The 12286-nt window shown below is 42.9% G+C and overlaps 1 pseudogene; it reads right to left on the minus strand.

The window, feature by feature from the left end:
• Positions 1-9867: 9867 nt before the first annotated feature.
• LOC117361687 lies at positions 9868-9968 on the minus strand (annotated as a pseudogene).
• Between the last annotated feature and the right edge of the window lie 2318 nt (positions 9969-12286).

Genomic DNA, 12286 nt, shown 5'->3' on the forward strand with positions numbered 1-12286 from the left:
TTTTAAAAATTGGTGTCACATTGGCCACCCTCCAGTCTTCCAGAACTATGCTGAATTTTAAAGAAAAATTACAAATTACTAACAATAGCTTTGTACACTTATTTTTCAATTCTATCAGCACTGTGGGATATATACCATCTGGTCCAGGCAATTTGCTACTGTTCAATTTGTCAAATTGACTCATTACATCTTCCAGTGTTACAGAGATTTGTATGAGTTTCTCTGATTCATCAAAATTGAATACCATTTCTAGCACCAGTAACTCCCCCATATCTTTCTTGGTGAAGACCGAAGCAAAGAATTAATTTAATTTCTCTGCTAAGGCCTTGTCTTCCCTGAGATCCCCTTTTATCCTTCAGTTGTCTAGCAGGCCAGATAATTCTCTTCTTGGCTTCTTGCTTTTAATATACTTAAAAAAGTTTTTACTGTGTGTTTGTGCTTCCAGTGCAATCTTCTTTTTAAGGCTTCTCTTTGCCTTCTTTATTAGCACCTTACATTTGCAAGCACCTACCATTTTTTGTGCTGTTTACAATTATTTTCAGTTAGAGCGTTTTTCCATTTTCTGAAGGATTCTTTTAGCTCTAATAGCTTCATTAACCTCACTCATTAACCACACTAGCTGCTGTTTGGTCTTCTTCCTTTTATAATACATGGAATATATCTAGTCTGGGCTTCCAAGATGGCATGTTTGAATAACATCAACAGAAAAAATTCTAGTGATTTAAAAGTATTACAGACTAAATATCACAAAAACCACTAACATATGAAATAAAGCTGTACGGTTAATCATCAAATCTGCGAATGCATACTTTATATCGGGGTGGTAAGTCTCAGAATATGGAGCCTTATACCCAATTCTGGGTTTTATCGTGAAAACTTTTCACTTGCTCCTGCTCACATCATAGACTTCCAACCCCCATCTAACTGTTTTTCACTATCCTTATATTACTTTTATTTATTTATTTCTTTATTCAATAAATAACTTCAAAAACATTCTTCTTATTTTAAAATTCTTCTTATTGAAATAAGATGTGTGGTGCAACAAGATTTTGAATGAAAAATTTAACACTGTGATGTTTAGATGTATATGGGCAAATATAAGGAATATTAGATTCTGCCTTTTAAAATAAGAAGAATGTTTTTGAAGTTATTTATTGAATAAAGAAATAAATAAAAGTAATATAAGGATAGTGAAAAACAGTTAGGTGGGGGTTGGAAGTCTATGATGTGAGCAGCAGCAAGTGAAAAGTTTTCACGATAAAACCCAGAATTGGGTACAAGGCTCCATATTCTGAGACTTACCACCCCGATATAAAGTACGCCGTCACAGCTTTGATGATAACCGTACAGCTTTATTTCATATAATAGTGGTTTTTGTGATATTTAGTATGTTTAAATAACATCCACGCCTGATGTGAAGTTTTGACCTTTTCAGCTGCTCCTCTAAGTTTCTTTTTTACCATTCTCTTCATGTTATCATAGTCTCCTTTTTTAAAGTTAAATGCTTTTGTATTGTATTTCCTGTGTGAACTTATTCCAATCTGATCATGTTATGATCACTGTTATCAAGCAGCCCCAGCATCATTATCTCCCACACCAATTCATGTGACATAGTAACATAGTAGATGATGGCAGATAAAGACCCAAATGGTCCATCCAGTCTGCCCAACCTGATTCAATTAAAATTTTTTAATTTTTTCTTCTTAGCTATTTCTGGGCAAGAATCCAAAGCTCTACCCGGTACTGTGCTTGGGTTCCTACTGCTGAAATCTCCATTAAAACCTACTCCAGCCCATCTACACCCTCCCAGCCATTGAAGCCTTCCCCAGCCCATTCTCCACCAAATGGCCATATAGAGACACAGACTGTGCAAGTCTTCCCAGTACTGGCCTTAGTTCAATTTTTAATATTATTTTCTGACTCTAGATCCTCTGTGTTCATCCCATGCTTCTTTGAACTCATTCACAGTTTTACTCTCCACCACCTCTCTCGGGAGCGCATTCCAGGCATCCACCACCCTCTCCGTAAAGTAGAATTTCCTAACATTGCCTTTGAATCTACCACCCCTCAACCTCAAATTATGTCCTCTGGTTTTACCATTTTCCTTTCTCTGTAAAAGATTATGTTCTACATTAATACTCTTCAAGTATTTGAACGTCTGAATCATATGTGCTCCACCAAGAACTAGGTCTAGAATTGCTTCACCTCTTGTCGGTTCCTGAACCAGATTCTCCATAAAGCAGTCCTTGATTTCATCAAGGAATTTTATCTCCTTAGTATGTCCTGTTACATTTACCCAGTTAATATCAGGGTTGTTGAAATCACCCATTATTATTGTTTACCCAGTTTGTTAGCCTCCCTAATTTCTGATAACATTTCATTAGCTGTACATTCATCCTGGTCAGGCGGACGGTAGTTCCCTAACCTCATGAATATTCATTGTGGATATCCTGAAAACCTGGCCTGCCTGTAGACCTCCGGGACTGGAATTGAGTAGCTCTGCAGTAGAGGATACATTTGAAGCTGTGCAAGAATTGTAGAGAGTTTGCGAGTGAGTTGAGTCTGAGGGTAGCTGAGAGTGATAAAGTGTGAGATTGAGATGACAGGAGCTTGGCACAGCAAAGGGAAATGTGCATACTGCATCGAGAGACTGTTCCATTATGATCTCCATTTTACATTCTGAAGGATGAAAGAAAGAACACTGCCTCTTCAAAGGATCCTTTATTAGATCAGTGCATGCAGCAATATGGGCACAAGAAACTCCTTGAATGAAAACTTTGCCAACATCTGTTTCACACACTGCATGAGAATAGAGTGTAGAAATCACTTGGACTTAGGGTATCCCTGGCATGACACAAAAATCATGGCACTTGGCTGGTGTGGGGCCTTGAGCTCTGCATATGTTCAAGACCTACTGGCTTCTGTGTGCTCTGAGATTTCCAAAGTTTGAGCAGGAAGTTTCAGAGAGGGCTATAACTGGCAGAATTTTAGAATATAATTTCACTATAGTACTTCACATACTCTCCGTAGTATATATTGATGGTGGTGAATGATACTCATGCAACTTAGAGCCGTTTCTCTCTATTGTAAGTTTCACAAACTGATTTCAATATATTCTCCCATAATATCAACATATACTCCCATAATGTCATTTCAGTTTGCACTCCCCCTTTTTTCACCTCACAACTCCTGTGTTAGTATCACTGGATCTTTGCTTCTCATATATATGGTCTTCTGTTGTTTTCTCATTTCATCTCTAAACTCGTATCCTTTAAATCTTCTTTTATCTTTTCTTTCATTTATTTTTCTTTCTTTGCAAGTCTTCATTCTATTTATGTATTTTATTTCTGTTCTCCCCAAGGACCCTTGAGGAATGCAATTCCTTTGCCGAAACATGGCCCGTGCAGGATCCAGGTTCCAGTTTGTGTATATTGCTCAAAGTACTGCTCGATTGAGATTGTTGAACTTCATATTAAATAAACATTATTTCATAATTCATCTCCTGGGTCCAGGGACTGGTCCCACTTGTGTGCTTTTGGACACTCATAAATGTTCAAGGCCCCAAACCAGCTGACTGTGATGATTTTTGTGACAGTATCAGCCGTGATAAAGAGTTAAAGAACAAAATACTAGTTATCTGGGGGGGAGGGGGGAGGGGGGAAAGAGAAAAATGATGGTCCCCTTGGAGGAAAAGGGAAGAAGAGAAATGCTGGAATATAAACCTTCAATTTATATTCAAGTTAACATATACGGTATCTTGGTTTATATTTGGATGGATTTACAGTATACAGTATTAGAGTATGAGTTTTCCTGAACACTCAGATCCTCAGCTAAGAGACAATTGGAAATTTCATCTATGAAATTTTGTCACAGAATAAGATGGAGGAATACAGCTTTTAGTGTAATAGTCCTAGCTATTGGAATACTTTACCCATAGAGTTTCTTTATTTGTATACTTTTGCTCTGTACACTGCCTTTCCCTGCTTCATCAGTTCAGATAGTATAAAAAATCTCCAATAAACAAAATCATATACACATAGCACACTCCATGGCTGGTGTAAGCCATTTTGTCCTAAAGTACTTGTTTCATTTTCTTTTATAGAATGGACTACAAGTTGGTGTGTTACAGACACTCAGATGTAGGTGCCTCTTTATAGAACTGCCCTCCACAAGCAAGACTTAGGGAACACCAATCTTTTATAGAAAGTAGACTGTTGTATCTGCTCTGGATTCCCTGCTGTTCAAGATCCAGTTCAGCATTTCCATGTCTTTACTACTGCTATTAGTGGGAAAATGGTTACTATATAATATCATTCAAAGAGATGGTTGGAGAGAGACATAAAAGGAAAGTCACAGATGTACAGTGAGAGAGAGACACACAGATACAAGCTGAACAAGGAAGAAGCAAATGATCCCTTCATCCCCTAATACAGGGATGTCAAACTCAAATCACATAAGGGGCCGAAATCTAAAACGCAGGCTAAGTTGTGGGCTGGATTTTTTATTAAGATACTTGCCCCCTCCTTTGCTGACGCGCAGTGTGGGCCCCTGCGCCGGTGGTGGCTCCGATGCTCACAGGATTTCTGTGAGCGTCGGATCAATCGCCGGCGCCAGTGCCAAAACCCACGCTGCGCGCCAGCAAAGGAGGGGATCAGTCTTAGTAGAAGTATAGGGATGCAACCTCTCCAACCCCACTCCGGCTACAAAATATATAAAAAATACTTTTCCTCTCTTTTAAGTTAGAGAGTTGCGCGGGGACAGAAATCCCACCCGTCCCCACCCGTCCCCGCCAAAATCCCACCCATCCCCACCCGTCCCCGTGAGGAATCCCTCCGTCCCCACCCGTCCCCGTGAGGAATCCCTCCGTCCCCACCCGTCCCCGCGAGGAATCCCCTCCGTCCCCACCCGTCCCCGCGAGGAATCCCCTCCGTCCCCACCCGTCCCCGCGAGGAATCCCCTCCGTCACCATCCTTCCCTATAAACTTCAGAAATAGTTATTTTATTTAATTATGCTACTGAATTAAAGGCTCTGGTAGAGACCCATTTACAAATAAGCAAAGAGACTATTAATTTGGAAATATTAATTGGGAAGAATACATACTTTGTAAATGGGTTTCTACCAGAACCTCTAATGTAAATATAAAATATAAATACTCAGCTGATGAGAACCCACAAACTGTCAGCTGAGGACTTCCTTTGCAGTTGGCTTGGGGTCCCTTTTGCCAAGCTTGGCAGGCAGCAGTAGCGTCCCTGAGTCACAGATGCTGGCACCTCAGTGTCTCATGGATGCTGCCAGCGACTGCTGCGCTTGGTGGAGGGGAGTTCTGACCATCTCTAGAGGAGGTCCTCTGCTGGCGGTGCTTGGGGATCCCCACCAGTCACAGCAAGGGCCAACAAGTACTTCAACACTGTAGAAATAAAACCAGAAATGCATTTCCTTTTCTTTTGAACACAAAACAAAGATATCTGCCATATACATTTCCCAAGGCAGATGACTCTATGCAATGTCACCTCGGTAACAAAATACAAAAATAGACAAATACTCCCCCTCCCTTTTTACTAAACCACAATAGTAGGTTTTAGCACAGGGAGTTACGCTGAATGCCTCGCGCTGCTCTCAATGCTCATAGGCTCCCTGCGCTAAAAAACAATATTGCGGTTTAGTAAAAGGGAGCCATAGTGCAAAATATAGACAGCAGATATAAATTCTCAAAACAGACACATTTTGATCACTAAATTGAAAATAAAATCATTTTTCCTATCTTTGCTGTTTGGTGATTTCATGAGTCTCTGGTTGCACTTTCTTCTTCTGACTGTGCATCCAATCTTTCTTCCTTTCTTTCAGCCTCCTGTATGTTTCCTCTCCTCCAGACCTCATTCTCTCCCCCAACTTTTTCTTTCTGTCTCCCTGTTCCCCCTTCTTTCTGTCTCTCTGTCTGCCCCCTTTCTTTCTTTCTCCGTGCCCTCCCCCAAGCCACTCGGTTTGCTGCCACCGCCATCGGGGAATAGTCCCCAAGCCACCGCTGTCCCAAGCATTCCCTGCAGAAGCGTCGCGCTGACCAGCATTCCGCTCCCTGACGTCAATTCTGACGTAGGAGAGGAAGTTCCGGGCCAACAAGGCATTTCTCCTCATTCCATCCAGCCTGAGCCCCATCTCTCCTTGATCCAGCATTTCCCTTCTGTGTCTGTCAGAATTACCATTCCACCTATTTTCCAGCATCACCCTTCTTTGTGTCCATCTCACCTATATCCCTATCTCACCACTTTTTCAGAATCTTCATTTGTCTCTGTCCTTGTCTTTACCCCATATTCACCATTTGCCCTTTCAATGTCTTTATCTCCCCCCCCCCACACACACACTTTTTCAGCATTACTTCTATGTCTCTATTTCACCTCCTCTTCATGTCCCCTCTGTATCTCTATCCTTATTCAGAAGGTCCTGCTTACCCTTTCTCTTCTTTGTGTCACTATCTCCATTTTCAGCTTTCCCCCCTTTTCCTTTGTTACTGCACCCTGTAGCCAGAATCTTTCCACCCTCTCTCCACTCCGGCCCAGCCCAGTATGAAATATTTCCTTTTGTTTCTCTCCCCTCTCTCTTCTCCTCCCTCACCCACGAGTCCTGCATCTGGCCCTCTCCCTTCTACCTGCACCTGGCAACACCCCCCTGCTCCGCGGCTCTCTTAAGCAACTCGTCAGCAGCGGTGATCAAGACAAGCTGCCGACATCGAGGCCTTCCCTCTACGAGTCCCACCTTTGTGGAAAAAGGAAGTTGAAACAAGCGGGACTCGCAGAGGGTAGGCCCCGACGCCAGAAGCTTATGTCGATCGTTGCTGCTGAGTTGCTGAAGAGAGCCGCAGGTAGAAGGGAGAGGGAGATAGGAAGGCTGTAGAAGCTCCGGAGCATGACACCGAACCCGGCCAGGATGATTTCTTTTTCAGGCTGCTGCTGCCGCTGCCATCCCCCACCCGAAATGACAAAAAACAGCCTAATGCCCGCGTCGGGAAATAGCCATGCTGAGCAGTGAGCTCAGCACGTACACAGATGAAAGCCTTGCTTGCTGATTGGTCCGGCGGCACAGTGGGGCGGGGCCGCCGGACCAATCAGCAAGCAAGGCTTTCATCTGTGTACGTGCTGAGCTCACTGCTCAACATGGCTATTTCCCGACGCGACGCCAGACTTGTAAGCTGCATGCTTGCATCGCCAGAATTTAGGTAGGTTGTTTTCATCCCCGTGGGAGTCCCGTGGGCAAGGGGGCGTCCCCGTGGGAGTCCCGTGGGTCAGGGGGGCATCCCCGTGGGAGTCCCGTGGGCCAGGGGGCGTCCCCGTGGGAGTCCCGTGGGCCAGGGGGGGAACCCGCGGGATCCCCGCGGGACCCGCGGGATCCCCGCGATCCCCGTTCCCGTGCAGACCTCTATTTTAAGTCCCAGTTCACGCTTGCTGTCTAACACCAGCTCTGGCAGGATACATATTTCAAATCTGACATATTGTAATCACAAAATAGAAATAAAATGATTTTTTCTACCTTTTGTTGTCCAGTCATTTTGCTTTTGGTCCCAGTTTCTCTTTCTGATTTTGTCTATCTTCTAATTCTCTTTCCAGTGTCTGTGGCCATTTTTTTCTCCTCTTCTCTCTTGCTTCAGTCTCTGTCTCCAACATATTCATTTTTCCCTTTCAACTTTTCTCCTTTTTTTCTTTTCTTTTTTATAAATCTTTATTGATTTTTAAACTTTGACAATGCAATACAATTATGTGAACATAAATATTTCATAAAACGCATTATTAAACATACAATTTTTACTTGGAACAATCATTTTCTCCCCCCCTTACCAAATTACTACAATAAGACAAATTATGTAATTATAATATTATAATTAAGTATTTTCTTTTCTGCCTCTGTCTACTCAAATCTTGCCCTCTTTCTCATCCTTCTCCTTTTTAAATTTTCAGCTATCAATTGTCCATCTTCTCTTATTCTGTAGCTCTCCCATTTCCCATATCACTCCTTTCCCAGCCTCCTATTTTCTTCTATCTCTACTCCTCTCTCCTCTTGGTCCAACATTTTGCTCCTTCTCTTTTCTGTTGTTCTTCTTTCCTCTCCCCTTGATGCTGAACAATGAGATGAAAGGAAAAAAAAAAGAGATGCTGCATCTCTCTCTCCCATCCAACCCCAGGCCTAACATTTCTCCATCCCCTTCCATCTCCAGATTTAACTTCTCTCCCTTTCTCTTCCCAACTGCCTCCAATCCCATCTCTCCCTCTGTCTGCCTGCCTCCCTCCCCCCAGGTCCACCATTTCTTCCTTTCTCTTCCCAACGGTTCTCCCTTCAAGTAACTTTTTCCCTCTTTCTCCACACTACCCCAGGTCCAACCTCTCTCCCTTCATCTCACTCTCTTCACAGCCCGTTGTGCCTTTCCCTCTGGCACCGGTCTGATGTCGCCACCGGGCTGGGGAATCTACCGGCCTTGGCAATTCGGGAGTGCTGTGTGTGGCTCCTCCTCCTGCTTTTTGCCTACTGCGGTCTGCTCCAATGATGCGCAACTTCCTGTTTCTGCCCGGGCGGACCACAGTGGATGGAGGGCAGGAGGGGGAGCCACGAAAAGCACTGCCGAGTCGTTGCCGAGGCCGGCAGACTTTCTGGCGGGGTGGCGTCTGACCAGTGTGGAGGGGAGGACATGTTGGGCTCAGGAGGGGAAGATTGGGAACATTGCCGTGGGCCACATAAAAAGGCCTGAGGGCCTTGTGTTTGACACATGTGCCCTAATACATCAAATACAATTAAAAGTAAAGATGATTTATCTGGGAAAGACACATCATTTTCCCCCTGTATCTCTTACCTGCACTGAGAGAACCGCCGGCACAAAGAGAGAAAAAGAAGACACACAGCGTACTCAGCAAAAAAGAACTGCGGGGAAGAAATCCAAAGAAAAGAGCGAGTTCATCTAATATGCTTTTCACTAGAAAAGATTTATTTTATTATCTGCCCTGTTTTTGTGCCTCAGAGAGGAGTCTTTTTAAGAATGAGAGGGAAGTTCATTATCTGCTAATTCATGTACTGTATATACACATTGCAGAGAAGGGGACAAGAGGAGCAACGGTTTGCCCTGTCCCTTGCGACTCAGATCTCCACAGCTGTCAAATACTGTAGTACTAACTTTTCTAAGTCAAGGGTATGTTTGTTTCTTTGTTTCAATCTACTTTCTAAAGGCAAGAAGGCTCATTAGAGCACCACATCTGTGTGTGTTGTTTATGTGCATGAGCACTTCTAAAAACAATTTTGTTTAGTTCCTATCCAAGCCAAATTCTCAGGACATGTCAGGAACTCCAAGGATTATTTGAAATCCACGTGCAGAGGTGACCACACTTTCCAGAAAGTAGACTCCATTAATTCGGAATCCTTCCTTGTATGCATTTTGCATTAAACAAAATTTTTATCATCAATACGATGGTTAATAAACATTTTTTTTACAAAAAGTATGCAGGCCTGTTCAATATCTCATGTGTATATCAATTAAACTCTCTAAATTGCTTAGTTACTTTTGGTCACATACATTTCTGTTCTATGGTTTTATGAGGTATCTCAACAGTATGGGTCAATGGTATGGGCAGACTTGATGGGCTGTAGCCCTTATCTGCCGTCATCTTTCTATGTTTCTATATTCAATCAATGTTAATAAAGAAAAGATTAGGAAGGCCCAGGAGAGTTTTGATTCACAAAGAGCAAAGCTTCCAGATTTTCTAACTTATTTTACACATTTCTATCAACACTCATGACCATTATCTTGGTGGAACATAAAAGGTCATGCTTCAGAGTCAGAGATTGTTAGCATTGTTCAAACACCTACAAGATAATTCCTATCTGACATTGTTAAAAGTATAGAGTACTTCCCAAATTTGTGTCTCATCCCTTAGCAAGGACAAGTTAATCTTCTCTGTATCATTACATTTTCTGAAGCCAGCTTGTGTTCCGTTTCTTGCTCACTGAGCCAGTGAGAAATAGAAAGGATAGAGAAGATTATCAGTCATGCAGGAGGTATAATTCACTTCTTCTGCCGTCTGTCTCTGGAGTCCTGTGAGCTGCTAGTTTCCCAGGGGAGCTTTTATAGAAACAGAAGAGTGGAGGAGAAGGAATGAGAGATGCATATGTTGATTTAACAGTGGGGAAAACGACCTCCTTTTTCAATATCATAAATAGATTTAAAAAGTTTTAATGAGTAATTTTTACTTCTTGTTTTCAGGGATCTCTGAGCCCTCCAGCTGTTTCTATAGGGCAGGGGTGTCAAAGTCCCTCCTCGAGGGCCACAATCCATTCGGGATTTCAGGAATTCCCCCAATGAATATGAGATCTATTTGCATGCACTGCTTTCATTGTATGCTAATAGAGCTCATGCATATTCATTGGGGAAATCCTGAAAACCCAACTGGATTGTGGCCCTCAAGGAGGGACTTTGACACCCTTGTTATAGGGCATGGGATGGAGAGGAGCAGCCAGGAGACTTCATAGAGGGGTGGGCTGATAAGGGACAGGCATATCAGTGAACACAAGGGTTGTATAGTATTAGGCATGTCCCCTTTGTATCTCTATTGAATCTGTAAATCTTTGAAAATCAACAGAAAGAGACAAAGTACTGTATATGAAAATATAAAAAGACACACACGCACGGATATACAGGCGGCTTGACACACACATGAGACAGAAAAGGATATACAGGCAGTTTCACACACAGAGAAAAGGATATAGAGGTGGCTATAAACATACACACAAATGAGAGAGAAAAAGATATACTGGCGGTTGACATACACACAGATGAGAAAGAAAAGGATATACAGTACAGGCAATTGACACACACATACACATGAGAGAGAAAAGGATATATAGGCAGTTCCTTCACACACATATACGAGACTGAACATAAGAACATAAGAAGTGCCGCTGCTGGATCAGACCAGTGGTCCATCATGCTCAGCAGTCCACTCACGCGGCGGCCCTCTGGTCAAAGACCAGCACCCTGAGAGTAGCACTACCAGCAGGAACTTGTCTAAGTTTGTCTTGAATCCCTTGAGGGTGCTTTCCCCTATGACAGACTCCAGAAAAGCGTTCCAGCTTTCTACCACTCTCTGGGTGAAGAAGAACTTCCCTACGTTTGTACGGAATCTATCCCCTTTCAACTTTAGAGAATGTCCTCTCGTTCTCCCTATCTTGGAGAGGGTGAACAACCTGTCCTTATCTACTAAGTCTATCCCCTTCAGTACCTTGAATGTTTTGATCATGTCCCCTCTCAATCTCCTCTGTTCGAGGGAGAAGAAGCCCAGTTTCTCTAATCTTTTGCTGTACGGCAGCTCCTCCAACCCCTTAACCAACTTAGTTGCTCTTCTCTGGACCCTTTCGAGTAATACCGTGTCCTTCTTCATGTATGGCGACCAGTGCTGGACGCAGTACTCCAGGTGAGGGCGCACCATGGCCCGGTACAGCGGCATGATAACCTTTTCCTATCTGTTTGTGATCCCATTCCTAGCATTCTGTTCGCCCTTTTCACCGCCGCCGCACATTGCGCAGACAGCTTCATCGACTTGTCAATCAGAACTCCCAAGTTGACACACATGAGAGAAAAAGATAAACAGGCAGCTTGACACACACTTGAGACAGAAAAGGACACATACAGACAAAATCATATAGAAGAAGTTTAGCTCTCACACATGCATTCGTGCAGATATATGCACGTATACACACTAGTGCTGCCCGATTCAGGAAAAAAAATTTTGATTCGATTCGATTCAGCCTACTGAATTGGTTTTTCGATTCGATTTCCCTGCCCATTTGGGTGTTTTTTCAAACATCTTGATGGGTTTATTTTATAGCCTCTTCACCCCTTTTATAGCCTCTTCACCCCCTTTGCCTTCTCTTAACCACACTGGTGCTATGGTGTAAACAAAATAAACAAACAAAAAAGATTTTTCCTCTCTCTCTTAAATCCTAGCTCTCATTTGCAGTCTAACACCAGCTGTGGCAGGATACACGTTTTAAATCTGACATATTGTAATCACAAAATGGAAAATAAAATTAGTTTTTCTACCTTTTGTTGTCTGTTCATTCAAATCTTGTTGGTCCCAGGCTCTGGTTGTCTTCTGATAACTTGCTTGACAGGGTCTCCTTCTTTCTTCTTTCACCGTTCTAACCATCCATCTGCCATCTCTGTCCTCCCCTTCCGTTTCCCTTCCCTCCCCCGGAGGTCTGGCATCTTTCTTTTTTTTTCATCTCCATCCACAGATCAATCTTTTCTTAACTACC

The sequence above is a fragment of the Geotrypetes seraphini genome, chromosome 5 (genome assembly GCF_902459505.1).
Source record: "Geotrypetes seraphini chromosome 5, aGeoSer1.1, whole genome shotgun sequence".
Classification (NCBI taxonomy): Eukaryota; Metazoa; Chordata; class Amphibia; order Gymnophiona; family Dermophiidae; genus Geotrypetes; species Geotrypetes seraphini.